Genomic DNA, 13,069 nt, shown 5'->3' with positions numbered 1-13,069 from the left:
TAAGTTCACAGAAACTCAAAATTTTCTAGAAACTTGTGATATCACACAATCACCAAAAATGTCTATTACTAACGGAAAAAAATATGCTCAGGTACTAACGACTTTTTCTTCAAATTACAAGTAAGCTCCATAAATTTAGGAGAGATAAAATAGATGAGTCTGCATCAACCCACTGGATAACAGAGAAGCATCATTATATGCAGAACGAAAACAAAATAGTAACCATAACCAACTGGATAACAGGTAACCCATAGACACTATGATGTAGTTTCCACTATTTTAACTCATCAAGATGTTTCATGGTTCGTTGTAAGCCATAAATAGATTTGATGCATTAAAGCCATGTCCTTCCTCGTGGGGAAAAACATTCAAGCGTATCAAAAGCTGCAGGAAACTTGGCCTAATTGAACAAGGCTTATGTCACATGCAATCAATTTATCATAAGTGAGCAAACACCTATGTTACCCAAACTTGCAGGCAGTCAGATATGTTAATGTTCCAACTTCCAACATGAGTATCCTCAACCCTAAACCTTTCATCAATAGCTCTTAACTCTCTCGATTTCAAAAGGATGTGTTGACAAAAGCAATCAATACCAGGCAACTATCCAATGCCCACTAAAATTAACATTTTCTATGCAGTTTATTGTTCTTCTTCATCTTAGAATTAAAAAATACATTTTCCTGAAAACAAATCTGATTATAAAAAGACGACTGATCATTAAATTACACAATCATATAAACTAAATTAGAAATGGAAACAGAACAGAATCCACTATGTTATTACAACCCAAGGGGCAAACAAAAGGCAGGGTCAAAAACGAAAGCTAAACATTGCAAGCAAAAGTTATACAACGGAAGATTTCCTTTTCCCTTCTTTCAAGAATGAAATAAAAAAAATCAATAAATGGCGGCAGATTCAATAACAGAACCCAACAATCTGAAACGAGCGTAAAAAGAAGAAAAGGGGGGGAAAATCATAGTCCGAGAATTAAGGGCCTACCGCTTGCAAGCATAAAGATAAGAGATAATTATGTATCTCTAAACATAAATCCCCGAAATAAAAATGAAAACTTTCAGCTAAACCAGAGACAAAATGGAAATAATGGAATTAACTTCGAGCTATATTCTAGCTATTTCTTGAGTTTTCGAAGCAACCAGAAAGGAACCTGGCGTTTGTCATGATCTGGGAGTTACTCAATATCATGAAAATTTATGTACTTTAAGAGCCAGGGAAAGAGGAATTTTAGAAGATATGTTCTCAAAAATCAAAGAAGAATTCTGGGTAAAAAGCAAATAAGACAGTAAAGGAGGAGAGATGGATTAGGACTTACATAAGAGCAGAACAAAAGCAGACCCACCTAGTAACAGATAGACGAGAAGGATCAAAAGAATAAGCGGTTCTATTATGATATTATATTTTCATTTTATTTTGCAATTGAAAGGTTCGGAGTTCGGACATGGAAGATTGGAGGAAAGCATCTCAATTTTAATTTAGATTCTCGAGAACCCATTCTATATTTCCATTTCCCATTTATTATATATATATATATAAGAAACTATCAATTTTGAGTGAAGATACTTATATAATTTGATACATTTTACAAGTTAATCTTAAATTTTAAAAATACAATTAAAGATTGATTTTAATTTAAATATATATAAATTTCACTAATTTTAATAACTTTAATTACATTGATGAATAAAAGAATCTGAGTTTTAAAAAAATAATAAAATTAATTGAAGTTCATAGTTTAAACCTTAAATTTGTTATTTTATGACTAACTCAAAATTACAACATTATTTTTTTGAGATTTTTTAGACTAATAATTTGATTTGATATAAACATATTTCTAGACTTACAATGACTTTTTCAAATATTTTAGATATTGATTACAAAATTATGATTTAGTCCTTACATGTAAAATATTTTACTTTGATTGTATTAATGCATGTTTGATGATGAAATGATATGTAATATGCATGATTTCATTGTTTATTAATTATTGATTGATGAATGTTGGAAAAAAAAGTATACACGTATAAAATTTTATGAAATTGAATCATCCATTCATTTGAGAGTTCTTTTTACCATCCTTACTCCATAGCTCGGGTTGGCTTATTTTTGACATTGTATTTTTTCGTCTTCCTTTTTATTTTTCCGGTGGCCAGCTTTTTTGAGGTTTCTTTGTTAGTCTTTGTTGCCACCGCCGATGATGTTGGACGAGAGTGATACTGGCGCAGTCCATGCACTTTTCGGTGTCTACACAGTAGGACTATGTCAGATTAACTCGCAAGTCCTCGCCGTTTCATTGATCAACTTTCACGGTAGCACCGAAACCAACTTTCTCGTGGTGAAATGACCTCCAACTTTCTATACGGTCATTTTCGGCAATGGAGAACGGCAACACCATCTAGACCTTATTTATCGTAAGCTAGAGTTTTTTTTTTGAGATGCTAACTGTAACTTTGGGTGGTACTAAATTTAAGGTTTAAGCACAGAAGTAAAATTGGATCACAATGAGATGTTTAAGGACTTGTTTGTCCATACTGAAGGAAACTAGGAGCTCGTAAACTTGTAGTTTTACAATCTAATGAGCAGAATGAAGCAAAGATCATTGAGGAGGTACAAATCAGGACTAAAAGAAAGTAGAAGAAACAAAGCATGTAGAGAAAATGACCGGGTCTGTAACATTATACAAAAGCCTCTTCGGTGCTTCAATATACGAAGAATTTTTTTTCAGTATAAATAAAATAAATTCAATTAATGATTTCAAATATGTGATAAACTCCCATTTGTTTTAAAAAATTAATGCGTATATTTTATAGATTAACAATTAATATGTATATTTTTATATTCTAATAAATTTAATGAAACTAATACTATCGACTAATCTGTTAACAAATTTAATATAGTTCAATCTTGAAAACTATTAAAATTGAATCCAAGAATCCCACATCGAAGGATAAAGAGCTCATCGGGGTTCCAATTTCCATAGCAATAGTTGATTGCTTAGGAGAGCTAAGTGAACAATTAATATATTATGTAGAGATTTTGCAGTACAAGTTCCCATATGTTGAGCCCCACAAACACACACAAAACTACAACCCAACCAGTTGATTCATGGCTCAAGGAGGAAATAAAAATAGCAGTGTCGTAGCGTCTAAAATTGAAACAACATTGAAATGGGCTAGAATCGGGTAATCGTCGCTAAGACGCTAACTCTCAAATTCTTTCTACATTGATAATGGCACATATAAAAATGCCTCGAAAGAATATATATGCTAAAACTTTAAATAAGCAACTAAAATCATAGTTTCAAAGCTAACCGAATACTTGTATATGCCCCTCCCCAAGCTCCAAACTGCTGGGTTCATGAGACAATCAGACCTCAGTTTGATATCTGTTAAAACAACGATAATGGTAATGATTTATCCTATTGAACCACTCTGTTTAGATTTTATTTGGAAAGAAATAAACACTGCATCTCGAATAAGTGCTGAGTGGAGCTCGAAATGAAGATACATGCACATTTATAAAGGGCCAATATGCGTACTTTGGCCCCTAGCCCAAGGTCGGGCATGAGTCAAGCGAATTCAAACCATGAAGGCTTTCTCTTCAAGAAATAATAAGAATACCAGTTTCTCACCTCGAATAAGTGCTGCGAAATGAATGTCTTCATGGGACCTAGTGATCTGGTGTAAGCACTGCCAACAACAGAATGATAAAAAGTAAGAATCAAGGCACGGCAGATCAAAAGAACTATCAAAAACACCATATAATAACAAAATCTAGGATTCATAGTAATGTCCTATGGTACACAGAATAAATATTACTATTTTGATGATGTTAGAATGCACTAAATTGATAGTACAAGCATAAAATAAATACAAAAAGCAGCCTGCAAGGTACATGAGGAATTGAAGGCCAACAAATTTACATCCTATTAATCAACAATAGGCGTCAAACTAATTTGATTGCCACTCATGTTTGGGAAACAAATTTGTTAATACGGGAAAGAAAGGCTATATTAGTAATATCATAATTTGCAAAAGTCAAAAAGACGAAAACAAAGTCAGAAAAACTGTTTAGAGTTTAGCGGGGCAGTATAATTGTTACAATTAGTTGTTGTGTGCTACGAGTCAGTGAAGCCCAAAAGATAAAGGGGTTAGAATGACATTTTAGAAACTATTAATCACCAGAGACAATTTCGATTTTTACACTGCCCCAACCAATAGCTTTTAGGCTGACCGGGAACCTTCATTATTCATACCCCACTCTTCTTCAGGCTCATTACCATTGATGAGTACTGCACCATCATTAGAATCAGCATCCACAACAACAGCCTCCTCTTGGCTACCCTCTTCTCCATTCTGATCTAAATTCTGATCAAGTCCATTTGGTTCTGCAGCCTGAATCCCACAAAATAAAGGACAAAGTAAAACCAGACCTTAGTCCTGAACCACTCAAAGCAGTTCCTAGATTTAATATATTGCCAACTTAAAATGGAAAAGAATACATATATAGATTATACCTCATGATATACATCACCATTTTCAAGTGGCTCCTCATCCTCTACTTGCATGCTTCTGAAGCATCCACAAGTGTCATCCGTGATCTATCAGCATGGTTCAAATAGTCTTCTGCAGGAGGATAAACACCCCTACAAAACAATCGAAAGTTGATAGCATATCCATGTGAGACAGAAAAATAGGGTGTACCAAGATCATGTGAAAGTGGTACAAATTAAAAACAGTACAGAATTGATTTGATAAAATTGTCTACAAATATAGTAACCAATAACAAGCAAAAATAAACAGAAACGAATCCTGTTTAATACCTTCTTTCTGCCACTTTAGACTCCATTGAAAGAGAAAGTTCCCAATCCTCAAACAAGTTCGAATACTCTTGAGGATCAGCTAAAGATTCAGCAGCTTTTGGATTAACCTACAGATGATGTAAAAAATAACCTCAAATCATTTAGCAATCTATTCAATTAAACAAACATAATAAGTATTAAGTAACATAAGTAAAAGAAGTGTTAGAGAAGGTAGATTTGACTTCCGGGTACCATCAAAGAAACACACAAGCTCAACTGATTCATGTCGCATGCGTACAAAGAACTTAAATAGCATTGCACTTTGAATAAAAATACAAAGAAATTAAAAGAAAAGGATAAGTCTGTTTTCATTAGCTTTTAGATCCAACACTCCATTGGAAAGAATTTCAAACCAGTCTTTTCCAGCAAAATACCAAGGTGTTACATAAAAAAAAATGAACCGTCAACTTGAACAAAGGGAAAGAAATCAAGCCATACTAGTTTACATCTGGGATAAAAGGGGCAAAGGTAGATATATTCACATGGTTGAGAAACATGCTAACTTATGAACCACAAGCTCAGAGAGTAAGAAGAATAGTAAACTATTAACAAGATCAAACAAGCAGAACCAAAACGAACAAGAGTTCATGATAAAACAAACACAATTTGTAAAGAAGAAAGCACGAAAAAACACCACAAATACAAAGTAATGGGAACTAACTTTGATGAGGTCTTTTCTCCAAATTGCCACTATCTCTGAAACTTTGTTTGGAAGATAAGATCGAGCCATAAGAGCAGCCTCTGGTATCCGATTGCTGCAAAAGGAATACTTCAATAAATCCATTACTGGCACATGTGGCAGTCTATTTTTATCAGGTAACTAACAAGGAGTTACCTTTCCACTAAAAGCTGAAGGCAGTCCTCCAATTTACCCAACATGAATAAACAAAGGAAAGCAACATTGTTCTTCCCTTGCTCTTTGGAAAGCGATGCAAGTCTTGATATTCCTTCAGCATCTCCCAAGGAGGAATAAAGCAGCAATAAACCACTTAGGTCCAAGGCATGCTTCATGCATTCCTCAGCCATTGTTAGCTGCAATGACAATAGACAAGTTTAACATAATTAAAAGAAATTAATCAAACTAGCTGAGAGAACTGGAAACTAACAATGTATACGGCATTTTATGTCCATCGAGCTACATTCAGACAAAAGACTAGAGCATGTCATACAATTCAATATCTACTTCAGAAAACTGTAATGTACAACATTTCATGAAAGAAGACACTAAGCACACATAAGGCCATTTTACAATCCATTTACTAGTCAAATAACCAAGCCATAGCTCTATAAATTGAAAAGTAGTAATTAAAAGCAAAGCTCTATTCCTGCATCCTTGAGAGATATTCATTCAAGAGCTAACACATTGAACATTTTCAGATTGTGATCAGTAACCACATGATTCAAATATAGAAGCAAAAGCTACTAAAAACGGGTACTGGAAAAATCAAGAATGACAATCATAATAGAGCCAAATGGCACAATTTTTTTTTTGGCAAATTAGAGAACACACAAACACCTTTCCGCTGGACAAGGCCAATTTTCCCAACTGTTTCCATTTAGACTCGCTCTGAACTTGTGCGGCTATTTCCTGCACAAATGAGTATGAATCTCTAGTGAAGACAGAAATTTCTTAAAGAGAATATTAAAACTGAATATATAACTCAAACATTCAAGGAAATATCTAAGAAGTGGCACTTCCATCCCAAGCCAATTAGATAACACTTACCTGAGCAATATCTAGTTTACCAAGCTGTATCGCAAGCTCAAATCTGTAGTCAGGGTCTGTAGCTACTTCTAGAGCTTCCTCTACCATACCTCGTGATTCCAGGAAACGAGCCACACTATCATGCAAGCAAACCACTGATTAAATCCAAGAAGTATTTCAAAAATCATAAGTTAAAAAATGGAGAAATTGGATACAGCAATTTTAAAATAAATGGCTTCCAGGGAAAGGAATGCCCAAAGATAAAGGGAATAGCTTTATAGTAAGCTACTTGTAGAGACAAACGGGAATTTAGAGTTTCTCAACACATCCAGAGATGAAAAGATATTTACCAAAGATGAAAATAAACTCCAAGCACAAGAGGCATAAATACTCAGCATGAGATGAGTAATCAGGAACCAGATGTGAAATGAAGTACAAATGAGAGAAAATAATGAGAAAGCAGAAATGAATTTTACGTCTCCAACCCAATAACAGTTGCAAGAAAACTGGAACATGACCAACTATATTCTTTGAAAATGGAAGGAAATATATTGAGGTGCATACCTATTATGATGCTCTTTAGGAATTGAAGATAAAATTTCATTGGCCCTTTCCAAGTCTCCACGCATCACAAGAGTCTTGTACTCAATCAGGCTGAGAAGTAATGTGTATCCCATGACACTACAAATGAAAAAAAATGAGGGCAAATTGACATTAGCAATGCATTTTCAAAGCAAAACCAACATCCATTTTGACATAAAAATTAGCATTCACCAATTGACTTACTTAAACTCTTTGTCTATCAGATATACTCGACTTTGACTTGCAAGATATCCCAACAAGTACATCGGACGATCCAAATGAAACATTGTGGTTACCTAAACCCATTAAATAATCAAAGTGAACCATCAAAACCAACACATCTAAATGTATGGAACAATTTAAACCTAAGGATAAGCATAACACAAATACCTCTCCACCAACACAGTAATTAAGTCTCCATGAAGAGTTGTTGTAAATGAAACAGTCCCCAACCCAAATTCCAGTCCGGACACGTTCATTGGTCTCATGAAGAAGCTCAAATGCATCCTCAACTCCTTGTTCATCAACCGGTCTTCCACTTTCTAAGTAAGACTGAACTACATCCCGCTGCAACACGAAAGTATCAAAATTCATTGGTGCACAACTGTAAGAAATTGTGCACTTAACAGACAAATGAAGAGTCCATTGGTTTTGCTGGTCTAAGAAGCAGATTACAGTAAGGAGACTTACATTGTACTTTAGGATATAGAAAGATGTATCACTAGCTATTGCCACCAAGTCACCACTGTCAGCCCAGTAGAGATTCTGACATTTTCCGCAACGTAAACAAAAAAGACATTAGAATGAATGATGGAAGAAGCAAATGGAGCAAGTAGAGCTATTTTTGCTTACTTTCACAGTAACATCAATTCGACGAATCATCCTGCATTCAGCCCAATCGTAAAAACAAATAAAATCATTGGAGCACATTGCCAGTAAAGTGCCCCCAAAAATATGCTCAGCAGAGAAGGTTGGCCGGACACTCTTCTTTTCCTGGAAATGTTAATCTCTGTCAATACCGCTACATTGTAAATATGAACTTGAATATATCATTAGATAAAATTCCATAACAAATGGAACTACATAATACATATAACAAGATATTAATCGCATCCACTTAAAGAATAGCAAGTCAATCTGTTCAATTCAAAGTTAACATTGTCTTGAATATTGCAAACCCCTTCCCTACCCAAAATTTTATTCACCCAGTTGAACCCTCTAGAAGCGATAGATCTGTAGCTTATATCAAATCTTTCAACAACATAAAACAAGGTGTGCAAGCACAAAAACCTTTTATATGAAAAATGCCTTCCAAGAAGAGGAACCATCTAAATGACAAAAAGTACAAACCTGGAAACTTTTGCTGAAAATCTGATTTTTGACGTGCTTTCTCTAACAGCATACTCACTATCTGATGACCAAACACATTCTAACGCCGAACCAAATGACCTATTTCTCCATGCTAAAGCTGTATATATAATGTACTCACCATCTCCACAGACTACAACAAACCTCCCATTTGGGTTATGCTTTAAGCTCTGGAATACAGATAAACTAAAGGGTAAAATTATACACAAACATAAAATGCAGCCTACAAACAAAATTAATCGACATATTTTAGGAGTGACCCATAATATTATGCACAAATTCATTTAAATGATGCTAGAAATCAGCAACTCACTTGAGGGTATAGATCACAGGTCCCCAATTCCTTAACAGCCAAAGGCAATCTCTCTCCATCAGTAACCTAAGAACCAAAGAAAAAAAAAATAACACTATTACCTTAAGGTGAAAAACAAATCCAATATTGAAGGTCACACCATGAATGCAGAAAGAATTTTTTTATGACAAATACACTTACAAAATCTGCTCCTACGCTCTTAATATTCACGGTTTGAATTTCATTTTGCTTAGCCCATATAATTTTCCCACTGTTGTCCATACTTGCTACAGGTACTTCACGGCCGATTTTCACCATAATAGTTCCTTCGTATCCAATCACAATCCTGTAAGACAAAAACGGTATATTAGTTTTACCCTGACATGAAAACTAATCAAGAACTCTGTTGAGAAATCCAATATCATCAATTTGCGTGCAAAAAGAAACATACAACATAAGAAGACAGGTCAAACAACCTAAAAGAATGTGGTTATAATTGATATCTCACATGTTTTCAATGAGTAATAATTGATTGCTCGCATTTCTCAAGAGTTTTTTCTAGCATTTAATGACCACAAAATCATTCTAGCATTTAAGTTATAAACAAGCTAAAAAAAGTTAACACTGTGGGGGGGAAAAGAAGAAATAACATGAAACTGTTGCATGATTTAACCAAAAGAAATTACCTCAGTGAACCTTTCATATATCCGACTGCCCAAACTCTCTCAAGACCATAATTCAATGTATTTTCTAGCCTGAAAACAAATGAATTGGGTAAAACGTAATAAGTTGAAGCACATAAAATACACTATCACATGCATCAGAAACTATTAAAATCAAAACATCTTAAGAAAACACTAAAGGATGAAATATTAATGGTTAAAGCAGCAAAGTAGCTCCAGACCATGGATATCTACATCTATCTCAAGATTAGACCGGTCCGTGGCCGAGGCCTGGGAATTTTATATTTTGCCTACCCATGCTTGTGGCCACCTCAAAAGCCCAAATTACAGTTACATAATAAAATATAAAATATATTTTTATTTTAATATTTATATTTTTTTTTATAACTGAATCCAATGTATTTTCAAGCCCAAATTACAAATTCCTAGTCCAGGGCCTGGACCTTGGACAGGTTTACTCAAGATACTCATGCCAACAATTTACAATCCAAAAGCATTCACACTTTAGCCAATCCAATACTGAGACATGAAGTGAGAAATAAGGAGGAATTTGAGTTGTTATGCAGAAACAGAACTAGATAATATTAGTCTCACCACAAAATAAACGGCCATTGGAAATCAAAAGGGGGTAAGCATGACAAAGCAGAAATGTTTCTACCTATAAGTGGCAGCATGCCAGATACGAACTGTCCCATCCTCAGAACCGGTGATAATAATTGGAAGGTCAGGATGGAAACATACAGCAGAAACGTTGTGTGTGTGGCCTTCCAATGTCTGAACACAACTCTTTGTTTGGTAGTCCCATACCTGCATCCATGGAATTTATCAGTAAATAGTTCCTGAAGATTTATTTATGGTCAAAAGAAAGCAGAATAAATGTTTTAGCAGCATAGTGCATACCTTAGCAGTGTGATCGTCAGAACCAGTGATCAGATAGGGCTTATCACCGCCTGTAAAGTAATCAACACAATTTACACCTTTCTGATGGGCATCCAGAGTAAAATTGGGTCGGGGGAGCCAAGGTTCCAAATCTAGAAATTTCAAACAGAGCCAAGGCTGATTTAGCAAGGTTATACAAAATGAAGCAAGAAAATTAAGAAAAAAAATTACAACCAGAAAGGTTCCCTTTGTACCTTTATAGTACGGTCAAGAGATGCACTGGCAAAAGTATTAGTGTCCTTGGGATTAAAGGTCACTTGCATGACATAATGGGAATGTCCCTCAATATCTGAGTACAACACCCAACCCTTCTCCCAATCCCAAAGCTTTATGAGCATATCATCAGACGATGACAACACATAAGGAAGAGTAGGATGGACGGCCACACATCTGATGTAATCGGTATGTGCCTCAAATACTTTGACCTTATCCATTGTGTTGTAATTGTAAACAATAAACATGTCATCAGCCCCAGCAACAACCCATTGTTTGCGTGCAACAAACTTGGCCGACCTAACTGCAGATGGAAAATGTCAACTTCAGAGAATAGTAATAACACCATCACAATGAAAGAAAATGGAAAAATAGTATCAGCAGACAAAGATAGATGAATCATAACAAATGAACATATACCTGGCAACTCAGTGACTTCGAACGACTTAGACATGGTCTGTACAACAAGGACAGCTAAGTTAACACTAAAAGATAGGTAAAAACTCTAAACGATTCAAATCTACATATAATGATTAGCAAATTTACAAAACAAACATAATGCTATTTTAATATGATGTAAGAATCCAAAAATCTTAAACTAAATAAATTTCATGAAATTAATAGTAATTTTTATAGACCTGTATTATGAAATTATATCAATGTGAAAACAAAAATTGCATTCTTCATAGAACTAAAAATATACAAAAAAATGTTTCACAAATAAAGGACAAGCCATATACATAGAGCTAAAAAGATCCATGTCCCCGCCATGTTCCATGAGTTTGAGCCGATGATCATAAAAGAAGTGATGGAATAAGAAATGTAATTGAACACAAAGAGTCAATTCAAGTGTCATACCCTAGGTCTAAGGTTACTCTAATATATAAGAAATTCTCAATTCAAGTGAAGAGAGGAAGGGTTTCTATAACACATTTGTTGGTGTGATAACTAAGATCATCATCATTATTATGATTAGGTAAATATGACTTTGGCACCTTATATCTTTCAGAAGAAGAAAAAACTTGGACTAAGCAGAATGGACAAAAATTAATCTAGATTAAGGCTTAAACTAATTAAGTTCAATGAATGTTTTCTACGGAGAATAACCATCTTATACTCCAACCATAGTTTATTGCATAGCATCCCACAACACCCACAGAATTGCACTGTGCCAGATGATGGGAAAATGTTTCAGACAGTAACAAAAAATCAAGCTCCATTATGAAATTTTCAAAATGGTTTCTTTACTTCACTACATCAAAAACATAATAACGAGAAGTGTTAGAAAGAAGCAAACAGGATAGTTATTTAACTAAACTCCAGATACTAGCCGAAATAATAAAATATATCCCTTATTCAACTAATTTTTTTTTTCAGCTTATGGCATTTCACTACATGGGACATGGCAAAGCTTCTGGTTTTAGCAATTAATAGAACTCCCATACCTGTGACTGGTAGTTCCAGATACACACTGTTCCGGTATACAAACTTGCTAGAATCCTGCAATTACAATTATAATAGATCACATTTAGCCTTCAAGTTTGAAAAAAAATAAAATTCGAATAAATGGGAAACCGAATAAAGTTAGAAATTACCATGGTTCTGTTGGATGGAGATCTACTGATTTTACTCTCTCTGACCTTTGAGCAAGTTTTCTCTGATCCCAACACCACAATTAAGAACATTATTCACACATTTGCAAATAATAAGATCTAACCCACCCATAAAACAGAAGTCAAATTTAATAAAACGTACCTTAATTTCAAGTCTGAGTGGCTGATAAGGGGGGAAACACGTAATTAGTCGAAGCCAAAAAACATTAAATCAAAATCATTCGAAAGCGGGAAAGGAAACAAAACCGAAATTGCAGCATTCGTATTGCACGATTCAAATAACAAAAAGAAAAACACATTCACTCGGCAGATCTCAATATATTCAAATCCCTAACACTCTAGCTTTGCTGCATAGTACTGAAATGAGAGAAGGCAGTATAACTCGGAAAAGATAACATAACTGGAAAATCTTCCCATTTCAGGTTCCATAAATTAAACAGAAAATTGGGAATTGATAACCAAACAAAGGGGGTTTGAATCAGATCTAAAGAGGAATAAAATAGATCAAGAAATTAACTAACCATTTTTGCAGATAAAAATTATAAAGAAGATGCCTGGATCGAGATCGTGGATCCAATTGAGGAATAGGTGCTTTTGATTGGTGTAATGTAAGAGAGGGAGAGAGAGCTTTCCTCTGTGTCTTTTAACGTAAAAATATGAATTAGAAAGAGACGAAATGCTTTGGAGTTGAGGGATATATTTACGGAAGTGCCACTCTCTCCCTTTGATTAAAATAAAATCTACATTTTTTTCATATTTTAAAAATGTGCAAAATTATTCCTTTCAACGATATAT

The 13,069-nt window shown here is 34.4% G+C and overlaps 1 pseudogene; it reads right to left on the bottom strand.

Annotated features, from left to right (window-relative positions):
* Positions 1 to 3,186: 3,186 nt before the first annotated feature.
* Positions 3,187 to 12,929, bottom strand: LOC120159494 (annotated as a pseudogene).
* Between the last annotated feature and the right edge of the window lie 140 nt (positions 12,930 to 13,069).

Source organism: Hibiscus syriacus, unplaced genomic scaffold (assembly GCF_006381635.1).
Source record: "Hibiscus syriacus cultivar Baekdansim isolate YM2019G1 unplaced genomic scaffold, ASM638163v2 tig00111366_pilon, whole genome shotgun sequence".
NCBI classification, from domain to species: domain Eukaryota; kingdom Viridiplantae; phylum Streptophyta; class Magnoliopsida; order Malvales; family Malvaceae; genus Hibiscus; species Hibiscus syriacus.
The sequence above is the reverse complement of the archived record's forward strand: the minus strand, read 5'-3'. Positions and strand labels throughout refer to the sequence as shown.